The 23657-nt window shown below is 43.7% G+C and overlaps 1 long non-coding RNA gene across 1 annotated transcript; it reads right to left on the reverse strand.

Moving 5' to 3' along the window:
• Positions 1-396: 396 nt before the first annotated feature.
• LOC308496650 lies at positions 397-16661 on the reverse strand. Its single transcript, XR_013993209.1, has 3 exons — positions 16198-16661; positions 15209-15302; positions 397-1387 (listed from the first exon to the last, which is right to left on the reverse strand). It is a non-coding gene; the product is annotated as an uncharacterized lncRNA (long non-coding RNA).
• Positions 16662-23657: the final 6996 nt, after the last annotated feature.

Genomic DNA, 23657 nt, shown 5'->3' on the forward strand with positions numbered 1-23657 from the left:
AAGTGTGTGGTTAGCATATCACAGTGAAAATTACAGCCAAAGGCAGCATGAAGCAACTTTATTGTTTTCTGACAGATCCTTTTATGCTTATAGCCATGTGGCATCAGTCTTTTTTTATACCACCTATATTATGGGCTCATATCTACAGTTATTAGTATTACTCCCTGTTGTTTTTTTCCTACTGTGCTGTTTCCTAAATAGCAGCCTTCTCTTTTACAGATTTCCTGATTATTATTTCTCCCCAGGTAGATTACCTTACATTTATCTAAATTAAATCTCTCATTTATTTCATTTCCTCACTAAGTTTGTCAGAACTGCCCACAATTTTGTCCTTTTTTCCTCTCTCTTCCTTCCTCTCTTCCCTCCCTTTCTCCTTCCTTCCTTCTTTCCTTCCTTCCCTACTTCCTACCCTCCTTACTTCTTTCCTTCCTTCTTTCCTTTCTCTTTTCTAGTTTAGAGGCACCAAATTGTTTTCTTCCTTCTAATCAGTAAATAAATTGCAGAGTATACGTCTTGGCCAAAATAGATCCCCCACTGCTTTATACTTTATACCTCTCCCATTTGAAAGAGAACCATTAATAAGGACTTGCCACTGTCAATCTGATTGTCAAAAACGTTTTGCTTTTACCATGGGGGATAGCCGCAATGGTTGTGCATTTGGTTATATCCAGGTGGGATTAGTTTCATCTCTTAGACTCTTATCTGTTGCAGTGATCTTTTCCCTTCCTGATTGATTTGGTTTTCCTTTTTATAATCATACGAGTATATTGATCAGTTGGCAACTTTGTTCTTCCTTTTCTCTTTAAAATAGGCATTGATATGAGGGGGCGTCTATACACACGCACATGTGCACTTGTCCACACTGGAGTTTTGTCACCTCATTATTTCCCCAGGCTACACCAAGATGGCAGCTGTGAAGAGCTCAGTGGTTGGCAAGTAGATTCTGAATCAGGACTCCTGCCTTCTACTGCTGGGACAGGACACTTGGGGTCTGTGTCTTGGTGTCCTCCATTTATAAAATGGAGAACGACCAACAGATGTGAAGAATATAGGAGCACGCTAATGTCTGAGGGAAAGCGGCTATGATTTTAAAAATAAATAAATAAGGCTTCAAAAGTTGAAGTACTAAAAAAATATACCAAGAAAAGATCATATATATGTAATTGGGATTGCAGGGTTTGCAGCAGAGAACACAGGATTTGGGTGGTTAGCTTTCAACTGTCGTTACCCTTGAGGTATGACTGGGTCCTCAGGCAGCTCACAGTCAGTGACTGAGTGTGGTATATAGGTGTGGGTGCGGACAGCATCTCACCTTTTAGTTTTGCTTCATCCCACGTTGCATGGATGCATTCCACTTTTGAGAAGTTGCTGAGTTCTTGGAATAGTCCTAGAATCAAGTAAGTTTGGGCCAATTGAACACTCAAGTCAGTTTTTAGTCATTCATTTCTGAGAAACTAATGGAGCTCTCATTTTCGAAATATGAAATGACTTCCCAGGACCACACAGTTAAATCATTTCTAGGTCCAGGCCACATCCAGGGGGAAATTTTGAAGTAAAAAATGGTTGATTAAGAGCATGGACATTGAAGTCCAACAGACTTGGGCTCTAGAACCTTCAGAAAGCAAGCAACACATTTGCCATTATTTGCAGTCCTCTTGGGAAATCTAAGAAGAGCTAATTCTCCCTAGTCATGTTTCCAGGTGAATATTATGAAATGTCAATTATGCCTAAATTAATGTTTATGTCGAATTCTGTAGTCAGCACACATAATATCAAGCAATCCAATTAAAAAGGAATAATGAGAGCAGACATGTATTAAAAGATATGTAAACATATATGTTAAACATATACATACACAAACGATAATGTAAGGATATAATACTTGCACAGGAGTAGACAGACAAACTAGTGGAAAGAAGGGTGGATTTTTCACTACATAGTGCTGAAAAAAAACAGTGAGGACCCATTTGGAAAGAAATTATTTATGGCCACTATTTTCACCATAGGAGAAAACAAAGCCCAGATGAATTAAAGCAGTAAAAAAAAAAAAAATTATATAAAAATACCAGAAAAAAATAACTAAATATTTATATGACGAGTGGCTGGGAAAGGAGTTTAAAAACATTTTTTAAAAGAAAAAAATCAATGCAATTGACTACATAAAAATGTAAATGGAAAAAAAATGTAAATGGGCACATAGATAATTTAAGACACATTTCAATAAACTTGAAAATGACAGACAAGGAGTTAATGTTCCTTCATTCAGCAAACTTTTCTTGAGCACATACTATGTGCTGCTAGTCGCTTTCTATGTGTTATGCATGCAGCAGTAGACAATATGGGCAAAAACCCCTGCCCTTGTGGCAGAGGGAGGAGACAATAGACAGATTGTTAAGATCAGCAGTAAACCCTGGACCAAAAAATGGACAAAGGATATGTGCAGACAATTCACCTAAGAGAAAAACTGAACACCAAGAAACCTCTGTTTGTGTTGTTCCTTCACAAGTCTGGTCTAAAATCTGCAAGCAGGACCTGTGTCGACCATCCGGCACCACTCTATGAGCCTAGCCCTGGTCCTAAAGCCGCAGGTCAGACCTTTACCAATAGCTGGCTGGTCTGATCATGGGCTTCAGCTGTGCCTTGCTATTCCTGCTACCCATTCGGGGTTCCAGGCTCTGGAGCAAGTGCCTGGTTTAGGATCCTGGCTTCTCCACTTCAAATGACCTTGGTCAGGTTACTTAATGTCTTTGTGTCTCAGTTTTCCTCATCTATAGAGTACAGATTAAAGTAGTACCTACCTCATAGTGTTAGGGTGAGGATCAAATTAGCTAACACATGTACAGTGCTTAGAACAGTGCCTGGTGCAGAGAAACTCTATAAATAACCGTTATTATTGACTTCCTTCTGAGGACACCCAGGAAGAAAAACCCACTTCCTGCAGGCAACTGAGGGCCATGTCTCTGTTCAGGAATGCCCCAAGTCCTAGTTTTGCAGTAACTGGCCTCACCTTAATGGCGAAACTTTTGCATGAGACAACTCCATGTACGCAATCCTGGGAGAATTCAAAACTAGGAAACTCTCACTTTTCAACATTTTCATTGACACGTTGTGTCTTAGTTTTTTTTTTATGTCCAAACGCATTGTACTGCATACCTTCCTGCTGTCTTTTCATGAACTAATTTTTGATGGTTCACCAAGTTCTAATAAACCCCTATTTTGACTGTCTCTCAAACCAAGGGAAAGCAATAAAAGAGATCTGACAAAAGGCCTCCTAAATAATGAATGAGAAAAGAAACCTTGTTAGCGTTCCTGTCACTGTCTTGTTGAAAACTACCCTTATCATACACATATTGATTCTTCTGCCTTGGCCTCTGCAAACATCTCCCACGGTAAATGCCACAACCCACAGGTAGTATTTCAGTGAAGCTCAGTTCTGTCTTGGCAGTGGTGCTGTTCTCCAAGGTAGGAGGGAGATTTAAGGTTCATATTCCAAATGGCTGATGTGAAATTTGAGGGACTCTTAGATCCTTGGCTTGGGAGCAAGGCCACGAATAACTAAGACTTTTGAAACATCTTTATTACACCTACTTCTTATAAAGCACCTTAGGAAGGACAAAGTATTACATGGAGAAGTTTGACTCATACAGTAGGACTCTAGTGCTAGCCTGGTCCACGAAACCAAGATATATTTCCACACGACAATAAAAATACAGCTCTTGGGCATAAATATAGATTTTTCAAAAGCATAGAATATACCAAAATTCTTGTTTTCAAATTTGGAAATCCCTTCTCCTAACACCAACCCTCCGGATTTGCAAGCAGGAATAACATAATTCAACAAAAAGTCGTGTTCAAGTATATTAATGCAGTTATAAAACATAGGCGACCTAACATGTATATGGCATGCATAGATAAAATTCATAGACATGCAACTGTGAAAAGGACTTCCTGTTATAGATTTCATTTCAATTGTAGCAGAGCCTGGTTTCACCTTTATTTTTCCTGAACCCATCTTCTCATTTATAGTCCACATTTAAATGAAACAATTACATAAGGACAGTTTTGCCTTGTGAAAAACAGCTGATGAACTACTGGCTAAATAAAATCTCCCTGTGATCTTCCAGTTTCTGTGATAACCTATAGGCCAGTTGCAAAAATGAGTGAATAGACTCTGTATTGGACAACAGGACCAGTGGAGCCTGTCCACTAGAGATAAGCTGCCCTACCTAAACGGGGCAGCAACTACTCAGTGCCTACCAATTATTGTCATTCAGGATGAGGGGTCCAGTGACCCAAGGTCTCCCAATTTTTCAACACAAGTCAAACTAGCTGCATGGGGCAGGCTAGCAGAGTTCTGGAATGAGGATTTTTCATGATGCGATGTTACAGACCTATGAGACAATGAGGTTTCAAAAGACGAGTGATATGGAGCCTATAAATAGATATTTAAGTCTGTTTTAGCCCCCAGTGTTACCTGAAGCACAGATTAGATTTGTCCTTGGTAAAATGTGTCAGGTTAAAGAAACTGACACTTCCTACTTCCTTCCTGTTTCTATTTCCACTTTCTGTGTCCTAACTTTCTTTTTCCAGACCAGTCAGTTCTCTTCTCCTGTTCCACAAGCGTTGTATCTTTGACACAGACAATTCTTAATCACCTAAACTAATAGTTTATATTGAGTTCTGAAATGCATGATTCTATTTTCTTAGTTTATTTACAATGTTATCCTTAGGCTAATATTGAAATTAGTCTTAAGAACCCAACGCCACGCCATTCTCACACCCAGCAGTACCTTCCTTGTCACAGAAGCTCCCTGCTGCTTTTCTTTTTTTTTTTTTATTAATTAATTTATTTATTAGTTTCAGGTGTACAAAACAAGGTAATACTTAGACGTTCATCATTTATATCCCTCATACTGTGAACCCCCCTCCCCCCATCCACTATCCCTCCGACCTCACACTGAACCATCACATTATATATATAAAATTATAGTTGGCATTCATTAATGTTTAGCTTCTGATGTACAATGCCATGATCAGGTATCCACAGTATCCCTGAGGTGGTCTCCCAAATAGGACGCATGTCCATCGGATACCCAACAAAATCTTTACAACATTATAGAATACCTTCCCCAAATTAATTTTCAAAAGAAAAACCCTGAGGCCATCTTGTGGTTACCAGCTGCTTCCAAATCCCTTCACCTTTCCCCTTATCCCCAACCCCCTCCCACACACCCATCTAACCACTCTCGGTTTTTTCTCTGCGTCCCCAAAACTGACTCTGATTAGTTCATTCACATAGTCTTTTCTTTAGATTCCATATATAAGTGAGATCATATGGTACTTGTCTTCCTGCTGCTTTTCTTGTCTGTCTGAAGACAATGACAACCACTGCCTGCAAGTGTCAGGCACCGTTTTGCGATCTGGGGGCTGACCATGGAATCGTTTCTGGCTGTATCCTCATCTACTCCTCCGGAATGTGTTCCTCTTGCCTGTTCAAGAGCTAGATAACATCCCTTTTATAAATAAAGAGTCGTACCCTTGAAACAAATGAATAAATCGCTAGAAAATCCCTGTGGTCTCAGCGCTCCCAATGTGAATCCTTCAGAAATTTGGTTTTTCTCATGAGCTGATATCTAGGAATAGGATGAGTGAAGCAAGGGAGTTATAAAATATAAGAGATTAAAGGTATATTCTGGAGATGAAGAAACATGGTCAGGGAGTTAGTGATTAATTATAGACTCGTTCAGAAAAAAAGTCAGGTACTGTGTTGTGTCCTGGAAATACAAAGACATGTAAGCTGTCACTGAGATATCTTTTAAAATAATAAAATAAGGTACAAGCTCTGCCTTCAAGGATCTCTGGGTCCAGAAAACAGAGCAGACAAGAGACTCAGGAATTACCAACTTGCTGTCATAATACAGAAGTAATCGGAGGTACAGGTTTCTGAGGAAGTGCAGAGAAGCAAGAGTAAAACTGTAAGAGTGTAAGGGTAGCTTTTTTATTATTATTATTAGTTTCAGGTGTACAAAACAATGTACTAGACATTTCACCCCTGTGGGGACAAAGCCCCAAAAAGCAGTTTCCAGGCTCTCGGCCTCTCATAGAAAGGTGCTGGCTCGGGTAGTAAATGGCCATCAACTGTGATCAGATGGCCATCAGCTGTGGCTAGTTGGCCATCAGCTGTAATCCGTAAGCCATTGGCCACTAATATAACTGCTGTGGCTATGCTGGCAAAGGTTGTTGTGGGTTGGTTGGCAGAGAAGTCGCCGGTGGATTGCTGCTAGCAAGTGCGGTTAGCAAGCATAGATAGCAGATTGTGGATCGTGTTGATCCTACTTCCTGTGTCTCGCCTGGCCACCAGTGAGACTGGGGTGCAGGAAGACCCCTCGCTAGGGTACTGGCAGATGTCTGCTTTTGTGTCTCAACCAGCTACCATCGAGAACATAGTGGGATGTTTCCCCCATCCATGGCTCCGTGGGTGTTCCTTTTTGGCCTCACCGTGTCCTGCATTCTTGTGTGGAGAGCGGGACCGGAGACCCTGCATTACACCGATTTATGCTGCGTATTTTAAGGGCAACTTTTAAAGCAAGTTTAGCTACTGGAACAGGGTTTTAGAAGAAGAGTTGACCAGAAAGGCTAGGTGGGGTAGGGATCGCCGGGCATCCTGGGGAAGCACAGGTAGAGCCTCTCGGACCTAGAAGCCATGAGGACCATTTCCAGTGTGTCTGCTGATGAGGACGCTTGGAGCCAAGCACCTCAGACTGGCACGGCAAGTGAAGGTGGAGAATGTGAGCAGGGGAAGGAAGCAGGTTGGCAGAGAGGAGCGAGAGGCCAGGTAGGCAGGTGTGAAGGCTGCAGCAGAAGCAGAAATTGTGTTCTGTGAGGGGGCTGAGCTGCTCAAGTTGGTTGGTAGCAACATCAGCCAGGAGAGATGAGGAATGAGGGTAATTAGGGTGGAACCCTTATGGAAGAGCTTTCCAGGCATCTGCCTCCAGGAGGGTACGCTTTACCATCCAGACCAGGTGGGGAAGGAGGAAAGAGGCCAGCCGGTCACCTCCTGTGAAGGTAAGGAAGATGGAGTGCTGGCTGTGACTACAGCGCACAACTTGGGACACACACTAGGCAGAGTGGGCAGGATAACCTCTCAGCGTCAGAAAGAAGGGAAGGCTGAGGACTACTGGCTTACAAAGCCACAAATACAGCTTCTGGCCCTTGCTTCTGACCCAGGGCAGCCAACCTAGAAGGGAGTGCCAGCTGCCGAGCCTTGGGCCGCGCCCCTCACCCAGGTCTCACAAGCACAGTGAAGGCCAGAGCAGCCCAGACAGGGCTTGAGATCCTTATGTCCCGGGTGGTTCGCTCCTAGGGCCCTCCAGGTGCCATTCATCAGCCTGCCCTTTGTTAAGTGGCTGGCTTCAACCCAGCCAACGCCAGGAAACCTCTATCCTTAATCCTCCATTTGTTAATTATTTAAACTCTGTGTGTGTGTGTGTGTGTGTGTGTGTGTGTGAAGATGTAAGAGTGTGTGTTTAATTTCCTTTATTAAAAAAGCACACCGAGCCCACTGGGACGGCAATGCTGAAAGAGGCTGCAAGGACACCCGGGAGATTTCACTCAGATCAGCCAGCAAGCTGGGGAGGAAGTCTGTGATCACAGGATTCTAGTGGCAACAGAGACGCCTAGCGATGACAGTGAGCGCTGGATTTCTGCAGTTAAAAGCCTTTGCTCCATCTGTCAACCCACCTTCTCGCAGCCTTGCCTGCCCTGTCCCTGCCGCCTGGCCTTTCCTGAGTCACCCTAGTTGCTGACAGCGCTTGAGGCTGTTTCTCAGCCCATGGGCAAGCCCTGCCAGGGCCCTGTCCGCTGTCCACCGCTGGGATGGTGGACAGGGGGCCCAGATTTATGCCTATCATCTTACCGGTCCTTAAGAGATAGGCACCTAGTGATTGATAACACGATATTAAGCTTCATTAAGTATATATTCTGTGCCAGGCACAGCTCTAAGCTCTGTGTGTTACCCTATTTACTCCTTACCTCACACACCTCTGGGGTGGGTTCTATTGTTATCCTCGTTTTACAGATGAGGAATGGAGACACAGAGAGGTGAAGGAACTGGCCGAAGCTCACACAGCAACTGAGCCCAGGGCCACGTCCCTCCCCTCACAGCCTCCCCTATCCTTACAGGAGGAAGTCGTGCTGCCAAGCTGTTCCAATTACCCAGGCATGGCTTCCACCAGAGCATCCAGAGGGATCACACTTTCAACATGAAAGGTGAAATCACAAGCATGTGGGACAAAATTGTGGGTGCTTCATTCTAGTGGAATCGAGACGAGAAAGCTGTTTCTAATCATGATGCAAAACCCAGAAAACATAAGGAAAAAATGAAAAGGTGTGACACACATTTTTAAAAAAATAAATCTGTTTGGCTATAAAATAACATAAAACTGAAAACCTGGGGAAATATTCATGATACTTATTAGGAACGAATGGCTAAGTTCACTAATATTGTAAAACTCTTTTAAAGCAAAAGATACAAACAGGTCTTTCATAGAGAAGGAACCCAAAACAGATGAGAAGCAAATGAAAAAGATGCTCAATCTCATTTATCTTTTTAAAAATGTACATTAAAACAAGAAAGGGAGGGCATTTTCACCTGTAATGTTCACATGAGTTCACATCAAGATCTCCATTTCACTTTTACACCTCAGGCTTCAATCCAGTTTTCTCTCTCTTCATAGTTATAACTGCTCTCTCCAGTAGTGAGAAACCTGGCTCCCATCACCCTCACTATATTTGCTTATTTCATCGATCCCCCTCTACGTATCCAATCTCCCATAGCCCACTGCCTCCACTCTGTTACTGCTTGACCTGTGATACCCTGGAGTGGACACTGTACCCTGCATGGATGTCCCTTCACCTCATATTAAGTACTAACACCCTACTCTATTCTTCCCCACACACACATGCACACTTTTGCTCTACGAGGTCAGATAATTAAGTTCGTGAACTCATCCTAGAAAATGTGCTACATACCTTATCGCTATGGTCACCTTCCAAGTACTCCCCTTGGGAAGTTATGCACTGACTCCAGCACCTAGTGCACCCATCAAAGTAATTTTGGAACTCTTTCTGTGGAATGGCCATCACAACTGTCGTCATATTACCCTTGGTGTCCTGAATGTCATCAAAATGTCTTCCTTTCAATATTTCCTTTATCTTTGGGTAATGAACTAAGTCATTGAGGGTTACATCAGGTGAGTAGGGAGGGTGTTCCAATACAGTTATTTATTTACTAACTAAAAACTCCCTCATAGACAGTGCTGTGTGAACTGGTGCATTGTCGTGATGTAAGAGCCATGAATTGTTGGCGAAAAGTTCAGGTCATCTAACTTTTTTACGCAGCCTTTTCAGCACTTCTAAAGAGTAAATTTGGTTAACTATTTGTCCAGTTAGTACAAATTCATAATGAATAATCCCTCTAATAGCAAAAAAAATGTTAGCAACATCGTTACAACAAGTTTGCGAACTTAATAGTTATATCTCATACCTTTGCCACAGGTCATCTCCTCCATGCAGATGCCCACCCTGCTTGGTCCCACCTTTAATTCAGACATCATTTAAAAATAAATCTACTTGTATGAAACAATTGGCTCAAAGGCCATAGATGTTTGAATACAAATTGGTTTCCTAAAGGTTTATGCCAAATTATAATACCATAAGAATCATACTGCAGTGCCTGTTTAACCACATTTTAGCTGGCATCAGCTATTATCCATTTTTTCCAGCTTCTGTCTCTTTTGGTTCCCTCCCACAATGCGTGTGCCAAGGACAAAGAGGTAAAATCTTAGAGCTGTTAATGGACCCATCTCTTCTACTCACTTGACTCAACTAGGTCTACCTCTAAACACTCTAAGACAGATGAGTTTTAATCTGATTAGCTGGTGAACTGTATAGTAGTACTAAACCATTAGTATAGTTGCCAATTTCTTTAGTGAACTCATGCTCCCTTCATTCAAAAAGGAGGAAGTGAGCACCAACATGATATTCTGGGTTTTGCAGGGGCTTGCCAAGATACAGAAGTCATGGTCTCTGCCCTCAAAGATCTTGTATTTTTGAGAAGGCCAGATATGCAGGTGGTATTACGAACATAGCACACATTTGATAAGTTACTTCAATTCTCTGGGGTTCAGATTACTTATCTAGAAGGTGGTACATCCAATCTTCTAGCACCAATACTTTGCTTAATTTCACAGTCACACTCCACTATCTTTTACACTGATATTCGTCTCCTCCCCAACAGAAGCCCTGTACTCCAATCAGACCGATTCCTGCCCTCCAAGGGCACACTTATTTCCTCATTACTATTGATAGTATTTCTTATCCTAACACCCACTCTTCACGCAGCCATGTATACATTACCTCATTTAATTCTCACAACTCTATTGGAATAGTTATTGTAACCCCCACTTTTTAGATATTGACACTGAGACTTAAAGAGCATCTTGCCAAAGCTACCAAAAAATGGAACCAACAGCTGAACCCAGGTCAGTGGGACCCTAAAGTGTGAGCTCTTCCACTGCCAGAGGAGTCTCATCCCACGGTCTCCTTTCTCATCTGTCTCCTGCCCATCCTCCCCAGGGGCTCTCTTTTCCTTCCTCTTTGATGATCAATATCTTACCCATCCATCAGGGTCCAGCTGAAAATCTCATAACATTCCCCAGTCCTCCAAGCTCTGGTATTTGATGGAGATAAAAGAAATTCCCAAAGAAATAATTCCTGAATCCCAAGCTGACTTCTAGTGACATCTCTGGACTCTCCTGTCCACTTGGGTAGAAAATCTTCTAAGGTGAATGTTCACCTTATTCACTGTACTTATAAATTCTCCCTGGGTGAAGGCCATTCAGAGATCCTGGTCTGATGGAGGCAGCAGGGTGTATGTGTGTATGTGAGAAAGAAGTTAATTCACTGCTTGCACAAAAAGACAAAGATTGTATCAAGAATATGAGTCTAACTGGTCAAATTCGTAGTGAAAAGACCACTGTGGTTGTTGGCACTAAGCCACGTCACCCTGCAGGCTTCAGTATTTAGTATTTACGTCCTTCATCACCTTCATAATTGGAAGGAGCCACTCCACTGACTTGCTATCATTCTCCTCTTTATAGAATGGCTGTGGGAGGTACTGTGTCACTCAAGGTCATGGGCTCAAAATTGGCTTGGGTCTGGAGTGAGACAGTCATTACTCCCATAGTGGCTTGGCAGCATTTGTGAGGCAAATTAATGGCTTCAGTTGACCTGATGCACAGATGTCCACCTTAGTTGGCTTGACATCTCACTTCCTTGTCACCAACCTCAGAGGAAAAGGCCTGGACTAGCTGGGCATCATGACTATTAATTTCTATTACTTTTGAAGCACAATAAAAGGACAAGACACGGAAGCTTAAACTCATCCCAGTAATAATAATCCACCTCTCACCATAACAATGGTGGCAGGCATTCTGCTCTGTGCTTGTAAAGCAGGCCATCGGGGCCTAAGGCCTCTCGGAAAACCTGACTCATCAGCTCAGGCTCTTCTGATCGTCACCCTTTCCTTCACTGAGATAATCCCTCTGGCCCCCAAATGGAAGTGTCAAGTGGCTGCTTGAAACTCCAGCATTTAGTCTTCCTACCCTCCTCTCCAGCCTCGTAGAAGGGGCATTAATCAAATTCCCGGCAGCCTTCCTTTCATCCACAAGCTTGGCCATGACTGAAGGGAAATAGTTCTAAAGCTGGGGTGGGGAAAGAAAGGAGGGTATGAGGTCATATCCTTCTGGTCTCACCTCTAGCAATTGTCCCCACCCAAGCACAACCTTGAAGGATAGAGGCAGAGAGCAACAAAGAGAATGTGGACGGAGGAGAGAGAATGGGTACTGGCAGTACCCTAGGTGTGCCATTTGCAAACCTGGCCCCAAATTCTTTGCTACTCCTTCTATCAAGAGGTAGGTTCTCTGCCCTCTACTCTTGAACTTGTGCCCTGCACCTATTAAACTTTGAATAAGGTGGACACAATGCCACATCAGTTAAGCTGTGAGCCAGTTTGTTCTGCAGCGATCTATCAGCAGGCCTTGAGGGAGCCAGGGAGGCATGCCGACCCTCCTTCAGCTCTCCCCAAGGCTACGTGCCTTGCAGTTGTACTTGCATGGGGCTACATTTGCACACTTACGCAGATGATCTTTTACGGACTCAGAAAAATAGCATTTTCCAAGTAAAAAGCATCTTTTCTAAGTATGCTTTTATTCTTTCTTTATATAAGAGGGAGAAAACAGCAACTGTCCACATTAAAAGTGGCTTTGAGAGGGAGTTGGCCCCACTCTCCTTCTCTCAGAGCCACCTGGGTGCATCATTGCTGTGACTGACAGGATTCAGTTCGGACCCAAGGGAAGCAGGAAGCAAAGGCCTTGCCATCCAGGCTCCTTCAGCGCCACCCAGTGACATCAGGGCAGAACATCATGAGCGCTCACAGGGGCTCTGGGTAAAACAACCCTTTTGTCTTCAGAAGGTACTTTTCCTGCCAAAGCAAACCACCGTGTGTTACAACCACTGGAAGAGCAATCCTGAGAAACAAAGCCCTGATTTTTTTATAGCAACAGTGGAAACCAGACCCCACTTCCTTCCTCCAGGATTAGGCTTTATTGATGCTGGTGGGATGGTCATCTAGTTTCAGGGTTGACCTGCAGCCACCCATACTCAGCGAGTGATAGAGGAGAAATACTTAAGCTCTCCCAGGGGTTTATCAAAGGTTTTTCTGTTCAGGTTACCATACTATTACAAAGAACTCTCTTACTACAGGTGTTTCTTTTTCTTCTCTCTCTCTCTCTCGCTCTCTCTCTCTCTCTCTCTCTCTCTCTCAAGTTTTTTAATAACACGGAGCTTGAATGTCCCTTCCCTACACGGTTTGGGGACATGTAATGAGTGACACCTTACTGTCCTGTGTCATCCTGTAGGGACACATGTCCCTGCACCAAGGAAACTTGCGGTGACCAAATAAACCTATACAGTGGCTGCTGTATGATCAAATTAATTTCTCATAAAGGAATTCAGGAAAACCCACTTCAAAAGAAAGGTTTGGCCAAATTCAAGACTGAAAACTCCGTAACGAGGAGGGCAGGGACAAAAGAGTTCACAGATATTCCATTTGGACACATTCTGGTAAAACCTCTCTGAAGAGGTCATTCTGTTTGGGGTAATACCGTGTATCAGGAAATGCCGGTTCCCAAAAGTTCCATGTCACAAAATAGCTTCTTGCCAGCCCGATGCACTGGCAGTGGCACAACCTTGGAGACCGTGCAATTCTCTGCCCTTCAGCCTCCGTGGTACATGACAGGTTTAGCCACCTCTTCCATCCACTCCAGCCTCCTGCCACTCCCAGGGGCTGGGGATGGAATCCTTCCTGGGGTACCCCTTTGCCCGTGTCTCTCTCCTCCCTCCTTCCTATACCCCTGCCAGCAGGAGGAGTGACTGCCTCTACTTCCCTGCAGGTATTCAGCAAGTGTCCCCTTCTCACGAGGCCTTTCCTGGACACTATCTGAAATCACCACACCCACACCCACAAGGTCCCCTTCCCTTCTTTACTTCCTTTCTCAGCTCAGACTGTTTGTGAACATAAAGACCACACGGCAAAGTGGACCAAGCTGGCACTTCAGGAAGGTGTATTGTGTGTTGCGTTATCTCCTCTGTCCTTGCACAAGCCTCTGGGGTTACCATTTTCATTTTACAGATGAGGGAGGAAACTGAGGCTGGGTGATGTGTCAGATTTGTGCCCAAATTCAAACAGCTAAGAAGACATAGAACCGGACTCTGCTCCTGGTCGGTGGAGCACAGTGTCTCCAGTGCCAGGTGACTCCGCAGCCCAGGCGGTTTCACCCCACCCGGAGGCCTCTCCTGAAGTCCCTGTTCCACAGCCTGGCAGCAGCGAGTGGACAGAACGCAAGTAGCCCTGCTCAGTCATCTTTGAAGAGCATTCCCAGCCCAGGAGGAGGACACCTACCTAAGGAGCCCAGGTGTCTGCAGACAGAGGCTTGGAGAAGACAGCTCCCCCAGGGATGTGCTAAGGGGTAAGGGCAGCTCAGCTGGCCTTAATCATGCCAGTAAATGCACTGCCTGGTGGAGGGGCCAGCCCAGGAGAGGGAAGAGGGCCTTTCACCAAGGTAGCCAACCTGGCCTCATTCCACTGAGCTCAAGGACAGACACATAGGCAGCACTGTGTTTCTTCCTGGCTCTTTTTAAGGGCTCTGCTAATTTCCATTTTTTAGGAGAAAATCCTTTAAAATATCTTGATTCCCATTGAATATATATATATTGAATATATATGTATATATGTATATATATATGTATATCTATATATATATATGTATACATATATATATATATGACTGTGCTAAGTATTTTTGGTCACTACTGAGCAGTCCCAAGTTGACTAGGAAAAGGCACAGCAGTGACGAGACATCTAGGAAGTTCATAGCTTCTCAGCCTCTGTGAATCTTGCAAATATTAATTTAACCTGCTGGGTAAATTGGTAATAAAATGCTCTTCATACTCAAGAAGTGGTAAAGTGAACAGGATGTAAGCCAGAACAAGTCTGGGGTGGTTTTACTGCAAAGCGTACTAGCGCCTCTAATTGTACCATGAAGGGCTGCGTTCATGGCCACCCCTCGTGACAGGAAGAGCGTATAGTTGACTCATGTGGCATTCCCAGCATTGAGGTGCAACCTGGCCCAAATAGTTGTTCAATAAATATCATTGTAATATGTCTAAAATTCAGACAGCTTAGCACAAAATGAACACCAAGAGACTACAGTTAATCTGAGTGAAATTATCTAAACTCGGACAAATATTTTTTTAATGTCCGTGGTTCAGGTACCGGTCTGGAAACGGTTTTCTTGGTGCCCGAAAGCAGAGATCCTAAAGAGCCTTCCCAAGGAGTTTCGTTGGGAGATTTCATGGTCCGTTGGATGATACAGTTGATTGTTGACCCCAGTGCCCAGAACCATAACAAATTCTGAATTTTGTACATTCAGTGTGGAAAAAAAAATTACCACTGAACTCAACAAAAATAATCCTTAGTCAAAGTGTTAGTGATGTTGGGATATCTTTAACGTGTATTGCCCAGCCCCTGAGCCTCAGGAATCCAGGGGACCAGCTTACCCAGTGCTAACTGTTTAAGGATGACGCTTACCTCATCTCCTTCAGACAACAAAACTGTCCAGTTTCATTAGTGTGAACGCTGACCTTCCTCTCGGGTCATCACTTCATCACGTGACCAGTCAAGCCTAGGAAGGCAGAAGTCAGTGCTAGGAATAGCCTGGGTCTCCAGAGGGAGAACTGTGTTTCAGAAAGGGACAGTGAGCATGGGTGCTACGCAAATCAGGACAGCAGCCTAGTGCGTACTGCTATGTGATCTGCCCCTTTTCTCTGCCTCTTTGTACTTGGTTTTATTCATACATTCACCTGCCCTGTTCTGAATCCCTAGTAGTGACTTCCATGTTGTTAAACCCAATGGTCAAATCTCAGGCCTCATTCTCCTTGACTTGCCATCATTAAACCCAGTTATTTATCTGTCTTCCTTAAAAGACATTCTTCCCTTGGCTTCCAGGATACCACATTTGCCAGCTTTTGCTTCTACTCATCTGGCAACTTCTGTCTCCGTTTCCTTTGCCATTCTTCCCTCTACATGTTCAGGAGAACTTGAACTTTCTATATACATTTACTTCCTCAATGGTGTAGTAAGTCAGATTGTTTTAAATATCTACCATCTATCTGATGATTTCAGTTGACTCTGAAATTTACATGTCTATCCAAACCTCTTCCCAAAACTTCAGATGTAGATACCCAACTGCCTACTCGATGTCTGCACTTGGTTGTCTAGTATTCATCTGAAATTTAAAATGCCCCAAAGTCCTGAATTCATTTTTATGAACTCTCCCCTTTGCCCCCCCACACCACCACACACACACACACACACACACACGCACACACACACGCACACACGCACAAAATCCCTGTTCCTTTGCAATCTTTCCCTCTCAGGAAACGACAGCTTTTTTTTCAAGTTGCTCAGACAAAAATGTGTGTGTGTAGATAGATAAGTGATAGATAGATAGATAGATAGATAGATAGATAGATAGATAGATAGATAGATATTTAAAATAAAATAAAATCTATTACCATGTATATTTTATACAGGCATCCTCCACTTCTGTTTTTCCTTCATCCCTTACATCTGATCCGGTCCGCAAATTCCATCAGTTTAACCTGTAAGATATGCCCACCATCTACCACTCCTCACCATCCCCCTGCTACCACTCCACTCCAGGCACCCTCATCTCTTGCCCCCTAGATTTTTGCATCAGCCTCCTAACTGGTCTTCCCGCTTATACCCGTGCCTGCTTCAATGTCTTCTCAACACCACACTCCCCGTGATCCTGGGCACATGTAATCAGATCCTGTCGTTTGTCTGCTCCAAACCCTCCAATATGACTTCCTCTCTCACAGAAAGTAAACATCCAAGTCCATACAAGACTCACAAAGCCCACGTTTCTGGACCCTCTTTACATCTCTGACCCCTTTTCCTCCTCCTTCTCCCCCTGGTTCACTCGCTCCACTTCCTCCAACACTCCAGCCATGCCCCCACCCTGGGCCTTTGCTCTGGGCAGTCTTCATTCCTGAGGGAGAGCCACGTGACTGCCTCCACCTTTCCTGCAGATTTTTATCAGGTGTCCCCTTCTCACGAGGCCTTTCCTGGACACTATCTGAAATTACCACACACACCCCCCCAAGGCCCCTTCCCTTCCCTCCTTTACTTCCTTCCTCAGCACGGATCGTTTGTGAATGTTATTTTAAAGCCAAGAATGAAACACTGCCCGTGCAGAATACAGCACTACCCTATATGGCTTATTTACCTTTCTTATGTATTGTCTGTATGCCTTACTAGTACCCAAGCACCGCAAGAGCAGACATTTTTGTCTGTTTTGTTTCCTGCTGCATCACTAGCACCTAGAGAGAGACTGGAACACAGGAGGTATTCATTCAATTAATATTTCTTGAACAAATGAACCCACACAAATCTTCATTACCTCAAACTATAGCCCACTAATCAGTCTTCGTGAGCCAGTTGCAGCCCTTGTGTGCACATGTCGTCTCAGGATTGTTTGCTAAAGATCCTTTAAGCAGGACCCTTGCCAGGAAGCTGTTGGTCTAGAAAATATGCTTTGCTCAGTTGCATGTTGTAGCTCTACTGAGATTTTTTTGCTTGTTTTAATTCACAAGACTTTGTTACTCTGTTTCTTCCTTTGTACAACACCAAAAAAATTAAGAACATTCACTTCACCCTTAAGTGCCATTTGCCTCTAAAGATGGTCGGATACTAAATGGACACAATAATATTGGACAGGCGATCACAGGGTCCTTGTCAGGGGTCCTTGGTCCCTCGCTGTTAGCATCTCTAAGCTTCAGAAAAACTAGAATCTCAGCGAAGCAAGTAATTCTCCATTGAGATACAGGGCAGCTGCCTACAGATGGCTCACTGACATTGAATTTGTAGGTCTAATCACGGAACTGCGGGACCACCTGTCAAAAGCAATTACTTCTATGTCAGTATTATTCCAGCCACGTTATAATCTGATGATACATCTTCATCTGGTCATTTAAAACCATGTCAGAATGGCATTTAATTGATAAACCCAGAGGTGAAATGTAAAAAGAGAAACCTTTATGTAAGTTAGTTAACGTGTCCACATATTGAAATGAGTAGAATTTATTAAATGAAATGGCACTTCCTCTCTTTCTCATATGTATATTTTCATATTATGTATTACATAGTGTATTTAGATATTACGTATAAAATCAGGTTCTACATGAAAAGAGCTGATGAGTGGTTATTACCCCTCATTTGTGCTTCTCATTCTTCCCTCCATTCATTCTCATCACCCACACAGCACATGATATCTGGTTGATCCAGCAGGCACAGGTGCAACTATAAAACAGGAAGAGGTTTTTATTACTTTCCAGCTCCATTTAAATGGAAATAGTGACTGCAGCAGCCTGTCAACCTGCTGGCGATAAAACCTTTCAAATGAAACCGCCTCTTTTGCAAAGATAAAGAAAGCTAGATTCACAGTCTAATCCCCTTGCATCGTATAGCCTTCTCCTTTTTTTGAAAAGACGGTCTGCGAGCATTATTTTTAAAGCCAACAATGAAACTCTGCACTTGCACAACACAATCTTACCCCCCATACGCAGAAGCTGCTGCCTCTGAATCAGTCTCGTTCACTCCCCCCAGTCGTGGCAGATGAAGCAATTCAAATGACTGCGAGGCCTGGTCTTCATCGCCCCTCGGTGCTCCTCTGCACCCCAGAGCGGAGCCCCAATAAAGACAGCTCAGGAGCCGTGGCGTATCAGATGTGTGCTGGAGGCTTCTGCAAAATTCTGACAAGCGAGCTGAGAGGTCAGTGGAGTCTACCCTCTACGCCAGCTGGGAAGGTAGAGACCCCATCTGTTTCACACGGCAAACATCTGGAAGCAGAACAGTCTGTCCGCCAGTCCAGAAGATCACCCCCCAGCACTATTTCTCATTGCTCCTTTGCTGTACCGTTTTTGTGCAAATTCACTGAAGCCAGATCATGCGGTTGTGACTAATAGTTTATGCTTTATGATTACTACGGTGCATGGAAAAAGAAGGAAAGCTTTCCAGTTCATTTCTTGAAGTCAATATAACCCCGGTACCAACCGCTGATAAATACCTTGCCTCGCCTTCACTCACGCAAGACCAATATCGTTTACAATAGCTGCGCAAATTTAAATAAAATACTAGCAAAAGCATGTCAAACAACAGTAAGAATCGGTGCAAATGTGTCCCAAGCCAAAGTCTCATATGCACCCTTCCCTTTGCTGTGCAGCCCACGTGCCCTCTTTGGCTAAAATTCTAGGGTGGACAGGTATAGGGAATCCTCCTATTATTGATTTTGAGAGGAAATGGGGGCTTGGTCTATATGCTTTGGGGAGAAACAGTAAGGGTGGATGGAGAATAGAGCATCAGGGAAGGCTTCTCAAGGAGAAAGACAGTCCTGATGGTTCACCCTTTACCCACAACAAAAGGGGATGCGACATTTCCTGAGTACAGGTTTCTTGACCACTCCCCATACCTATCTAAAGGTGGCAGGGGGAGAAAAAGCTGAAATACGAATGAAGATCGAATCCAAATTAGAAGACTTACCATTTTTTCTGGATGAGAAGGCTCAGTATTGTGGCATGGCAGTTCTTCCCAAATTAATTTCTATATGACCCACAATCTGATGGGATACTCATCAGGTTGATTTTCACTCAACATCTCAAATGAGGTGGGTGGTAGTGGATATTTGTGGTGGCAATAAACTTGACAAAAATGAGACTCAAAACACCGGACTCTCAAATTCACCTAGAAGACAGTTTTGAAAAATAAGAGTAGAGACTTGTGCTATCATATACGACAATGTCTATTGTTAAAATGACCATACCGTGTTTCCCCAAAAATAAGACCTAGACAGACAATCAGCTCGAATGTGTCTTTTGGAGCAAAAATTAATATAAGACCTCGTCTTATATTATGTTATATAAGACCCAGTCTTACATTATGCTATATAAGACCCAGTCTAATATTATAGTAAAATAAGACCGGGTCTTATACTAATTTTGGCTCCAAAAGACGCATTAGAGCTGATTGTCCAGCTAGGTCTTATTTTGGGGGAAATAGGGAAGTCATCATGCGATTTTAGGAGTAATAGGCAGAGATTTGAGATACACAGAGGAGGAAAAGGCCATGTGAAAATGGAGGCAGAGATGGAAGTAGTGCAAAGGAACGCCTGGAGCCACCAACGGCAGGAAGAGGCACGTAAACCCCCACCCCCCCCACCCCCCCCACCCCCCCCACCCCCCCCCACCCCCCCCCACCCCCCCGTACCTGCTATTCCGAGCCACTTACCATATAACCTGAGCCAGGGATGCCTGGCTGGAGCAGCTGCAGGGTCATTTCCTGTACTGCTGCAGAGGGGACAGCCTCACACTTAGGAGAAATCAGTTTTGCTTCATTAATAAACATTAAGTTAGCCTAAGACACTTGAGTTTGTATTCTTTTGAGCCTTTATCCGCCCCAGAAGGCAAAAAGTTGTGGTATAAATTATATAAATTTTATTCCTGGATAAAATGCCTACAAACGTCCTGCTTGGTCACTCAGGGGCTAAGTCCCAAATAGAAAGCACACTTTCCGACTCTCACTAGTATTGATCAAAGTGTGATCAACGTACCATCTCAAAGCCCAGTTTAAAATTCAGAATCCAGAGCCCAAGCCCAGATTTTCCAGAACCTCTTGGAGTGCGGCCCAGGAGCGCGCATTTTGAGAAATTTTGTCGTGATTTTTACACACACTCAAGCTTGAAAACCATTGCATTGACGCATCTGTGACTTGGTTCCATTACTGCCTGTTGATTGAGCGTCCAACTTCCCATCTGGAAGATAAAGAAAAAAATCTTATCTGCTGCTTGGTATTTGTCTAACATCCTTTGAAATCCTGAGATCAGAGGGGCGAGATAAACACAGCACTATTAATTTATCAACCCTTCACTTGCAGAAGGCCCCGTCAGCATTTTCTTTGGGCTCTGCTGAAGTGTACCACGCGGGGAAGGACCTGGGAGCCATCGAGATTATTTCCTTCTCACTCCACATATATGGGCAGGTTAAAATAATAAGTTTCAAAGAGCCTCAGATACATTTTCCCCATCTTTGCAATATTCTAAATCAAATCTGCTGACTGCCTTCAGGCCCAGTTGAGCTCGGTGTAGTTTGAGCTGTTCAAGTCTCCAAAGGTCTCATAGCCCAGCCTCTGAAGCCAGTTACTCGGTTGACAGGAAAGCCAGTCCACTTCCCCAGCTACGCAGAGCCCAGGTGCAAGCAACTGAGCTCTCTGTAACATGACTGAGTGCTTGCTCAGTACAGAGTATTATTTTACGTAATGCCCCAACAACCCTATGAGCCGAGCTTCATTACTTTTATTTTAGAAGCAAGAACAATAAGGCTCAGAGAAGTTAAGTTGTTGGCTGAAGGTCACAGGACTGGTGACCTTGGCATAGCTGTCATTTGAATCTTGTCTGTGCTCTGGGAGCCAGATGGCGGTACTCCATGTTGAGGAGCTGTGATGCAGGGAGCTGCTGCATACTCCTTGTAGGTCATCACCAGGAGGACTGGCTGGCTTCTGCCTGGTCCCTGGGCTTAGGGCAGGAGCTCCATAAACATCGGTGACTAAATGAGGCCCATACCTAAGAGTGTTTGCTTGCCCCTGAACTTGGGCAGACTTCTCCCATATATGCTGCCTGAGCCCAGACTGGACTCCCTGAAGCCATCTGCCCTGGAGTTGGAACTGCTGTGCCCCATGGTCTGATGGGATATTAGTTTTATTGGAAACCCCCTCCTTTTCCCCACCTATGTGCTATACACTGAATGTAAGTGTCCCCCACCACCACCACCAAATTCATATGTTAAAACCTAACCTCCAATATAATGGTATTTGGAGATGGGGCCTTGGAAGGTGATTAGGTTATGAGGGTGGTGTGCTCATGAAAGGGATTAGTGCCCTTACAAGGGACAGCAGAGAGCGCCCTCCCCCCTTCTGCTATGTAAGGACACATCAAGAAGATGGCCTTATATGAACCAGGAAGCAGGCTCTCACCAGACACCGAATCTGCAGGTGCCTTGGTCTTGCACTGCCCAGCCTCCAGAACTGTGAGAAATAAATGTTTATTTAAGCCACCCAGCCTGTGGTAATCTTGTTCTAGCAGCCCGGACAGACTAAGATACGGTGTGTCATTTTCTACGCAGGTAGGCTCCAAATATTCCCTTTCCATTTGGCCAGCTGGACTGAATTTCCTTGTGGCCCCAAGCAAGTGAAGATTTCATTGTTTTTCCAGGGTCTGACCCACCCCAGTGTGAGGGTCTCCATCAAGGGCAGGACTATTCCTCTCCACCTTGTTTGGCTATGGGTGCCATTCCATATCCAAATTTTTGCACATATGTAATGAGATACTGGCTTTATCAACACTTATTCCGAGACTTACTGTGTAAAGAAATCTTCAGCCTTCCATGATTCTATATTCTTTCTCTTCTGGTGATCCCATTGAAATTATTACAAGTAATAAAAAATAGCACTAATCCTACAATGTCAAAGATATAGAGAGGGTCATTCAGCAGACCAGAGACTTCAACGAATTTGTAGAAGGTGGAAAGAGTATAAGGCCACGTGGGGAAAGCTGCCATCCAGAGGAGTTGTGTGGCCCAAGAGATGGCTGAGCTGCCTGGCAAAACTCCAAGAAGCTCCAGATGTGCAGAGCTCAGGTGTGACAATGGGAAGGAAGTGAGAAGAGAGTGGACTAATGAAATGAAAAAAATATATATTTTTTCCTTACAAAAGTAACACATGCTTCTTGTAAAATTCAGTTAATATTGAAACGCCTAAAGTAAAATGAATAGTCTTTGCCTCCTATTCTCCCATGATTGAAATGCACCTTCTTACCTTTTTGATGTTATTACTGTTACCAATTTTTGTACCTCTTTCCATGAGTTTCCATTAATTTTTTGAAACATATATAAATACATATGCGTTTATAGATTTCTACATATAAAATGAGATAACACTATACATATGTTTTAAAATGTAGATTTTATTATTATTCAGGTCTGGTAAGGCCAACAGATAAGACTGCTACTGAAAAGACAGTTTGTTACTCACAGTCCCCAGAAGGAAGGGGCACAGCAGGCCACCCAGGGCCCTATGGGAAAACACGAGTCAGGAAGCAGAAAGAGGAAAGGGAAGACATGGGAAAGAGTCTTTATTGTGGTTATCGTGGGAAGAAATGGGCCAGACAGTGTAAGCAGGCTAGGCCGGTTTAGGATGAGCTAGTGTGAATAAGAGATGTAGGGACCGGCCCTAGTTGGCTGGTACCAGGCCCTGGGGTAATTAGGGCATAGTGGCTCAACCTGTGAGAGCTCTTAAACTAAAGGAGGCAGTCTGTGGTCTGGGCTCTGAATTGGTTGGTTTGCATGTGAAAGGTGAAGAGGAATCATTTGCTGTCTCTAGGAGTCAGCTAGCCTTGGGAGGAGCAGTGTCTCCAGGATCAGCAAGACCTCAAATGCCAGAGCATCATAAATATAGAAAATATGAAATATAGGTAATACAATAGATCTGTAACTTTGAAACAAATGGTATATTGGGAACTGTGGTACAAATACAATAGCTTTTTCTTTTTGAAAACTTCATAGTATTACCCTAATTTGGATGTTCCCCCACTCGAATGTAAATTTCATGAAGGGACAGTGTTGTCTCTTTTGTCCACTGTTATAAGTCCAGAGACTGGAATATTGCCAGACATAGAGTAGACGCTCACAACTATCTGCCAAATGAATAAGAAAAGGACCATAATGTATACAACCTTTGCCTTGTCAACAGACCTTTAGATTATTATTTCTCAGTATTTTAAAGAATGCTTCAATAAATATCCCTGTACATAAATCTTTATGTATTGAATTCATTAGGATTGGGTTTGGAGAGTAAAATAAAACCACAAATATTGTCACTGAACCAAGGTGTGGGGACAGAGTCCCAG

The sequence above is a fragment of the Rhinolophus hipposideros genome (assembly GCF_964194185.1).
Source record: "Rhinolophus hipposideros genome assembly, chromosome: 4".
In the NCBI taxonomy this organism is placed as follows: domain Eukaryota; kingdom Metazoa; phylum Chordata; class Mammalia; order Chiroptera; family Rhinolophidae; genus Rhinolophus; species Rhinolophus hipposideros.